The sequence below is a fragment of the Podarcis melisellensis genome (genome assembly GCF_964234715.1).
Source record: "Podarcis melisellensis genome assembly, chromosome: 1".
Classification (NCBI taxonomy): Eukaryota; Metazoa; Chordata; class Lepidosauria; order Squamata; family Lacertidae; genus Podarcis; species Podarcis melisellensis.
The window spans coordinates 110,321,985-110,330,020 of record NC_138528.1 but is presented as its reverse complement, the minus strand read 5'-3'; the positions used below and the strand labels follow the sequence as shown (position 1 = coordinate 110,330,020).

Sequence of the window (8,036 nt, the reverse complement as noted above, 5' to 3'; positions counted from 1 at the left end):
TCACCCTCCTCAAGATGATATTTGCAGTAATAACTGAGGCCCTAGTTCAACCCATCCTGTCTCTTGACTCTTCATTCTTGGTCTGTTTGCAGAACAACCAGCAGGCACCAGGAGCAAATGAAAAGAGGAAGTTCTTGAATATTAGCTACTAAAATCCTTGTTTCACAGAATGAAAGGTGGGGGGGGGGATACACGGAGGCATTAAAACAGACAAGTGCATTAACAATTTTAAAATAAGCTTTTTATTACTTAATATATTTCCACCCTAAATTCTAAGTATAGCGGAAAAGCAGAGAACACAGCAGCGCCGCATTAATTTTTCAAGCCCTAATGTGCTAGACAGGGAATAAGTTATTACATCTGTTGCCCTCTGGGAGGAAAGAATGAAAAGCACAAAAATGATTCTCCCCCGTTAGGACTGAATCACTGAATAACAGCTGATTTATGCAGGAGAGACACAAAAGGAAGGCTTACAGCAGCTTTTGTGTCATCATTAGGAGCGAACACTGCACTCTACAACCAGTGCAGCAAGATTAGGAGACATGGCGGGGCTTATTTGTTCTCCTCAAGGGGGCCTTTACAATTAGAGGAGAATTTCAAATGAGCATCTCATGCACGCTTGATGATAATCTGTGTGGAAGATACTCCTTTTTCATGTCAAAATTGCAGCCTGTGTACCTCTCCTTGGAACATTCACCGGAGGAGGAGAAAGACAATTGCCTTGGAAGATCCCCAGACAATATGGCGGTTCCAGTTGAGGTGCTTCAGAGAAAGTTCCCACTTTGTGTTATGCTCTTGTGGAGTGAAATGCCAGACTTTTGGATCAGTTCCTGGAGGGAAGGAAAACATCCCATGAAGTTCTTCCTTTTTATGAAATGCGGAAGCATCTGCTGGTTTCTTGAGCAAATTCGGTAGGCAGGAAATGGAAGCCAGGAGTGCCTTTTCATAAAGATCACCTCCTTCCATATCTAAAGTCATTGCCAAGTACATCTTGATAGAGACCTAGAATAATGAGCCAGTAAGCTGAAAAAGCTACCCATTTGTGAAGGGAATTAACATTTGGACATCACAGAGAGAGAAGGGAAATCAGTGTTTTCTTCCTGCCATTTAATAGGCACAACACACACGCACACACGGAAATTTCACCTCCATGGCTGTCCTTCCCACTCCTGCCATGCAGGAAGGGCAGGGAATGTGGTTTAGGGTCTGTCAGGGGTGGATTGGGGGAGGTATTGGATCCGTTATCTTGGAATGCCCTTCAAATGAGGATGTGTCAGGATACTGTACTTAGGTCTCATTCACTTGTACCATGCCTAGAAAGCATGGGTCTGAGTGATTTCCCACATGCCCCACTCTTTTCCAATTTGTTTGCAATATATCGGAAGAAATGTCAATCTCGGGGGAATCCCAATGGCCATTTGTTTTGATTGAGCGCTAAAAAGTGGTTTTCCATGGGGGAAAGCAATGGGAGAAGAGGAAGCCCATAGTTTCTCTCCCATTGGGATCACAGGATCTTATACTGAATCAGATCAATGTTCCATCTAGCTCAGAATTTTCTACTTTGAATGACAGCAGCTCAGAAGGGTTTCAGGCAACACTCTTTCCTGAATATGCCTTGAACCCAGAACTTTGAGAGCTTCTGCATGCAAAACTGCTACTCGACCACTGAGCCAAGGCCCCTCCCTAATTAATGAGATCATTGGCAGGGAAAATTGGGGTTTTTTGTTGTTGTTTAAAGCTAACAGAGGAACCATTTCAAAAAGGCAGAGTGTATCCATCACCACCACCTTCTGCCTTGCTTGAACGCGGCTGGTAGATCTTTGGATTAGGCTGATTTTTCACCTTCATTCTCCACCCCTGCCTTGTTATTGCTTAGCCAGTTTACAATAGCTCAGTCAGTAGGTTTGGGCCTTATGTTGGGTGAAATATTTCTGCATTGCAGGGTGTTGAACTAGATGATCCTCATAGCCCCTTCCAACTCTACAAGTCTATGATTCTATGAATTCTACACCAGCTTACCTGGGAGTTAGTCTCATTGAACTCAATTGGACTTACTTCTAAGTACACACTACAGGATTGCATTTTAATAGATCATTTTCAAGGTCCATTTTCTCCCTTTGGGTTTCAGGCTACTACTTATTATTAGCCCCCAACCAACTACTCTAGGGAATTTAAATTGTTCAGTATTCTTTTTTCATTGTTATCCACAGAAGGGATGGAATATAAACTGTTCCAAGGGTTAATATATCATAGTAGTGTATTGGCTGTGTGCCTCCCCCTTTAAGGAGACACACTCAGGCCTGATAGCCATTTGGATTCGAGGTTTGGAAATTCTGTCAACACCCACACTTGATGAACAAACATGGTCTCTTGACTGCCTGCAGTTCCAACCATCTGTTTGAATGACAGAATTCCTGCCTGTCTCATAAGTTGGTTGAAGTGTCTCTACTTGGATTGTTGAAGTGCCAAGTAGTATAAGTTCTGCAGCATCAAAGTGAATTGACTCAACAAATACCTCATCTTCTATACAGTGCCTCAGTTTGGTAAGACGGTAGTACTGGCACCACGAACCAAAACATTTGTAAAGAACGACAAAACTTTTAGAAGACATCTGAAGGCAGTCCTGTATCAGGAAATTTTTAATGTTTGATGTTTTATTATGTTTTCATATTTTTCTGGAAGCTGCCCAGAGTGATTGGGGAAACCCAGCCAGACGGGCCAGTATAAATAACAAAGTTGTTGTTGTTATATTTACCAATATATCAAAATAGCAGAAAGACTGAATGGGAGAAGCACATTACTATGGGGTAGGTGGGTATGTAGTTGCCAAGTGGACACTTTGCTATACAGAGTATTTAATATATCCAAACGAACCAAAAAAAAAGCATGTTTGCCATTAACATTCTCCATGTAGAAGATCCTATAACAGCCATTGGCTCTGGGTTGTTCTTACAGCACTTTAAGTAAACAGAGCATTCTTGAGTTATGCCTTCTCCCTGAACCCTTTATAAAGACCATATTGCTACTGCTGGTAGGATGCAGGAATAAGCTTTAGACTACAGCTTCCATAGCTTCCATTATCCTCAGCCAGCATGGTGAAGGGTGATAGAAGCTGTAATCCATAGTATCAGGAAGGTAGCATTGCCTACCCCTGGCCTAAACTGACCGTTTTAGAACCAGAGCTTCATAATGTGCCCTCTTCACAAAGGGGATTCCACTTCAAGATCAAGCTGGTAGGTTTAGAGCCTCCTGGGCATGTTTTGAGGTGTTGATAAAAGAACTGTCGGTGCTATAGACATATCGTTTATCAGTGAAATGTGGTATGTTCCATTACCAAGGCTCTGGAAAAAAACTGAATGACTGCTAGATGGTGTCCCAGGATTTGGAATTAAATAAGTGTGGGGATTTTTCTTTTTCTTTTAAAGAATGAAATAAAAGGACAAGCATCACACAAACAATATTGGCTTTCTGCACATGATGAGTCATCAGCTTTGGTCATATATTATTAGACCATATGGTGGTGTGCCAGGATGAAAGTACTTGAGTATCAATTCATAATGAAGCCTCACTTTGCATCCTCTCACCATTCATCCAAAGCATCGTGTTCTGCATTTTCATGTTGTACAAGTTGCAAAGAATGAAACAGCATTCTTTGAAAAACTGTAATACTTGGCGTGATGAACTTAGTGTTGTTCTGGATACTGTTCTCCAGTTCCTTGACATTTGTTTCTTTTTCTGCAAAAGAGGCTTCTATTTTTTTCTACCTCATTCTCAGGGCACTTGAGAATTTCTTGAGAATTTCTATGTGGGTATGAGCGTATCTTGTCATTGTGGGTTGTGTCTGTCTGTTTCCAGTAAACATTTCGCCAGCAATCTGCAGCCTCCCCAGCTGCCTTTGCTTCCTAATCTGAAAAGGTCCCAAGGGAGGAGTTCCTTTAGGATGTCTTCACATGGGTCTTACTTGAAGCACAGGCACCAAGGATGGCTCCAGAGTGCAGACCACTTATGAGATGGTCAATTGAATGAATGGAAGGAATACACACAAACACCCATTGGCTGCTTCAAGAGAAAGCAAGCACATGAAAACCCCTGCATTACACCCATGAGATTTTCAACAAAATATTATTTCTTTTAAATGCAATTTCTACTCTCATTAACTTATGGTTAAAAAAAAATGTAGGAGAAATTTTCATCACAGCAATAGATGAATTGCCTCTTCTTCTTATGGTGATTGACAGTGTCTTATAAATAAGGATGGGATTTTCTGAAAATCTTGCTGCTGAGTTTATCCACACAGGGTTTTTTTCCCTTTCCTAATTCCTGTTTCATTCCTTGATCTTAATGAGAAGATCAAGTCTTTAAGGGTTCCATGAAAAATATGAGCGGTTCTTGCATATAATACCCCCTAAGTTTCTTAAAGGAACCAGCTCCTAAGCAGATATATACAGCAATGCCTGTAACAATATAAATATATGAATTAATACTTATAAAATTAGGATGCAGATATATATTTTAAATGGATTTAATAATTGTCACTTTTTCCAGAAAAAGTCCCTGTGCCAGAGTGAGTGCACCCTGTCTCATCTTTAAAAAGTGGGGGGCAGTGGAAGGGAAACTCATTGGGACATCTATGTCACTGTCTGGTTTTGAAGTTGAAGTCAATTGTTCTAGAGCAGGGCAGCGTTACTAGCCTGAGTAAAGGCCTCTTTCTTACTTACAAATGAGACCCCTTTCTGTGTGTTTGGCAAGAGCCAGAACAGCTTAACAGCTCCAATATTGTAGATGAGACCTTCTAAATAGAATCTTACAAAGTCCTTCCAAATATATATTCTCTCTCTCTCTCTCTCTCTCTCTCTCTCTCTCTCTCTCTCTCTCTCTCTCATCTTCCTTTCACCAAACTGTGGTATTGGTTATAGGCTTTCCCCACTAATATGTACTATGCAGTAGGAAATTCCCAGGTGAACATATTACTATATATATATGCTTTTGTACCTTTAAAAGACTTTTGATGAATTCATTGGCTCAGATCTTTACATGGAGTCTTTTTAGTATGCTCACCATAAGTTGCTCTTTGTTCATCTGCTTTGAAAAGCTCTTCACCGCTGTGCAGTCCTATCAGATGACAGATAGGACTGAATTCCACTGGAACCATTCAGACTGTACCATTGTGATGAGATGCTAAGCTCAATAAGCCTATGAGATACTGTTGAAGGGAATGTGTAATTGCGACTTAAGGATGAGATGGCACCAGTTTGCACATGTGCAAGTCAGATGCTCTCACTCACTCACTCACTCACTCACTCACAGTGATTATTGTTGTCCTGTTGGTGGGCAAGAGATAAACAAGCAGAGGCCTGGGAAGGAAACCAAGTTTGACCTGATCCTGTTAAAAATCTGTCTAAAATGTATAAGTTACTTTTGGAGTGGCATACAAAGGATGAACAAGTTAAATCAGTGGTGATAGATTGGGCAAGAGATGTAGGACATAATATATTTTTTGAGGATTGGGAAAGAGTGTGGAAGAGAGGGGTCAAGTTCACTCCATGTACAATGTTAAAGGAAAATATGATGAAAATGATGTATAGATGGTATTTGACTCCTGTGAAACTAGCAAAGATTTATCATAATTGTGATAACCTATGTTGGAAATGTAAAGAAAAAGAAGGAACTTTTTATCACATGTGGTGGACTTGCCCCAAGGTGAAAGACTTATAATGAATTGAAAAAAATGTTGAAATATACATTTATAAAGAAACCAGAGGCCTTTCTTCTTGGAATAACAGATTTGGAATTGCCCAAGAAAGATGTTAAATTATTTTTGTATGCCACAACTGCTGCTCGAATCTTTCTAGCTAAGAAGTGGAAAACGCAAGAACTACCAACTGTGGAAGAATGGTAGATGAAGATGATGGACTTTTCGGAGCTAGCCGACCTGACTGGAAGAGTCCGCAACCAGAATGAGCAGGAGTATCAAGAAGAATGGACGAAATTGAATGACTACTTGGTTAAATATGTTAAGTTAAATTAATTGGAAAAAGCTTGCAATTACTAGTTAGGCTTAGGATTTAAATAAGTAATGTGATGAATTATTATGTTTAATACTGAAGTGGGAAGAAAGAGTGATGTTAAGTGATTAAGTTAAGATTATAAGAACCTTGATTTGGGAAACTGTTAAAATGATTTGCATTGAAATTCAACTAGGGGAAACAAGGAAGTCACTTAACAATTTTAAGAAGATTAGTTTCAATAAGGTTATGATTTATGTTTGTCTGTTTATTTGTTGGTGTGTTTCTTAATTCTGTGAAAATCAATTTAAAAAATTGGGGGGGAGTTAGACCTGATCCTAACAACTCCCCCCTATTATTCAGCTCAGCTGCTTTGACCCACATGGCAATCAGGATCAAAAGAGGGGTAAGAAATATGAGAGAACTTCTATTGCTAATACACACTAAGGTTGGGGGGGTCAAAAAACAGAAAATGTCTCTTCTTTTCAGAATTGCAGAGGAGGAGAACTCAGCCCAAACATTTGTTCAGGCAAGGTGAGGTGACCACCTCAGGTGGCACGTTCCACAGTAGCAGCATATCCCATTGTAGTTCTCCCCCCCTCACACACACCTTGTTCCTGATGTAGATCTTCACTTATGCCTTCTTCCCTGGTGGGGAGGCAGGGTGCCATTTTGTGGTTCACCTCAGGTGCCAAAATGGCTTGGGCTAGGCCTGCCTTTGTTGCTCATCACGCTTCAGAGAAATGCATTGAAGAGCCCCTTCCCTATTTCATGTATAGCGAGTAGTAAGTACAGCCCATGTCACTCTTCAGAACTTGCTCAACTCAAAATATGGCCCCTGATAGAAGCTAGATGCAAATGAACAATGCAGAGATGTGTCGTGTGAGATGATGATGAACAGGATCTGGGTTATCACAATGATCATGAACCATCATGATCTGCGAATTTGCACCAGAGTTCATTAATGGAGTGATTGCAGATTGAGATCCACATTTTACACACACACACACACACACACACACACACACACACACACCACTAGATCCCAAGACTAGGGCTGGAGGAGAAATCACATGGATGGAGAAAAAAATGGTAAGCATATTAGACCAAGTCCAAAGGGAAATTCATGTTTTCTCTTTTAGTGTAACCCACAACCAAGGAAATAAAGGGGTGATTAACTAGTTTTGTGGCTTGCCCTGCAAGCCTACATCACAAAGCAAATGTCAATGCCGGCAGCTGCAGATTATGGAGTTATACTGAGACAAAGCCAATCTTAGAATTGTTGTAGCATGGGTCAGATAGCACAAAAATCACAGCAGTTCTAAAATAATTGATTTATTTAAAAAACAAATATTTCCTAATTGAAATACAGATTTCAATTAGGGTATATTTGTTTTTAAATAAACCCATTCTTTTGCAATCTGTTTTAATTAGAACCTGGATTTCTGTGTCAGCAAGAAAATTTTCAGCTGTGGGTGCATAAGTGATTCAAGTGAATGCGGTTGCTTTTGGTATAACAGTATTCTTGATATACCTGGAGGAGCCTCTGTCTCTTTCCCCATTAATGGTTGCTTCAGAAGCTGAAGCTCTGTGGTCCCTGGTCTGGCTCAGATTGCACTGCATATGGTTCTTTTATATTAGCAACACCTCCTTCGAGAGTATGAGGAGAAAAAAAACATGACTAACACCCAGCAGCATCTCATCAAATACTTCCACCCTGGTCTGTGTTCCAGATCCTTCAGCTGAGGTGGTGCTAATGTAGAAGAATAATGTACAATGGCCTCAGATGACGCCTTCCTCCCAACCATCTCTGGAGCTGCTTAAGCAAGACCTGTGTGTCCTATGGGAAGACAGATGCCTGGAAGCACAGGCTAGGGATCATATATCATTGGCTCCTAAAAGGACAATCCATCTGCCTGAGAGAATTCTGTTACTCTATATTCTAGTCCATTTTGTAGTAGTAGTAGCATTCCAAGACTGTATGAGTTATGAGCCTGAGGCAAGGAAGGACTTGTTCCTGTTAACAAAGGT

General features: G+C 40.5%; 1 long non-coding RNA gene across 1 annotated transcript in view; it reads right to left on the bottom strand.

Moving 5' to 3' along the window:
* Positions 1-288: 288 nt before the first annotated feature.
* Positions 289-8,036, bottom strand: part of LOC309363783 — a 28,739-nt gene continuing 20,991 nt past the window's right edge. Inside the window, exon 3 of the long non-coding RNA XR_014165588.1 lies at positions 289-830. This is a non-coding gene — a long non-coding RNA (uncharacterized lncRNA). The remainder of the gene's footprint in view (positions 831-8,036) is intronic.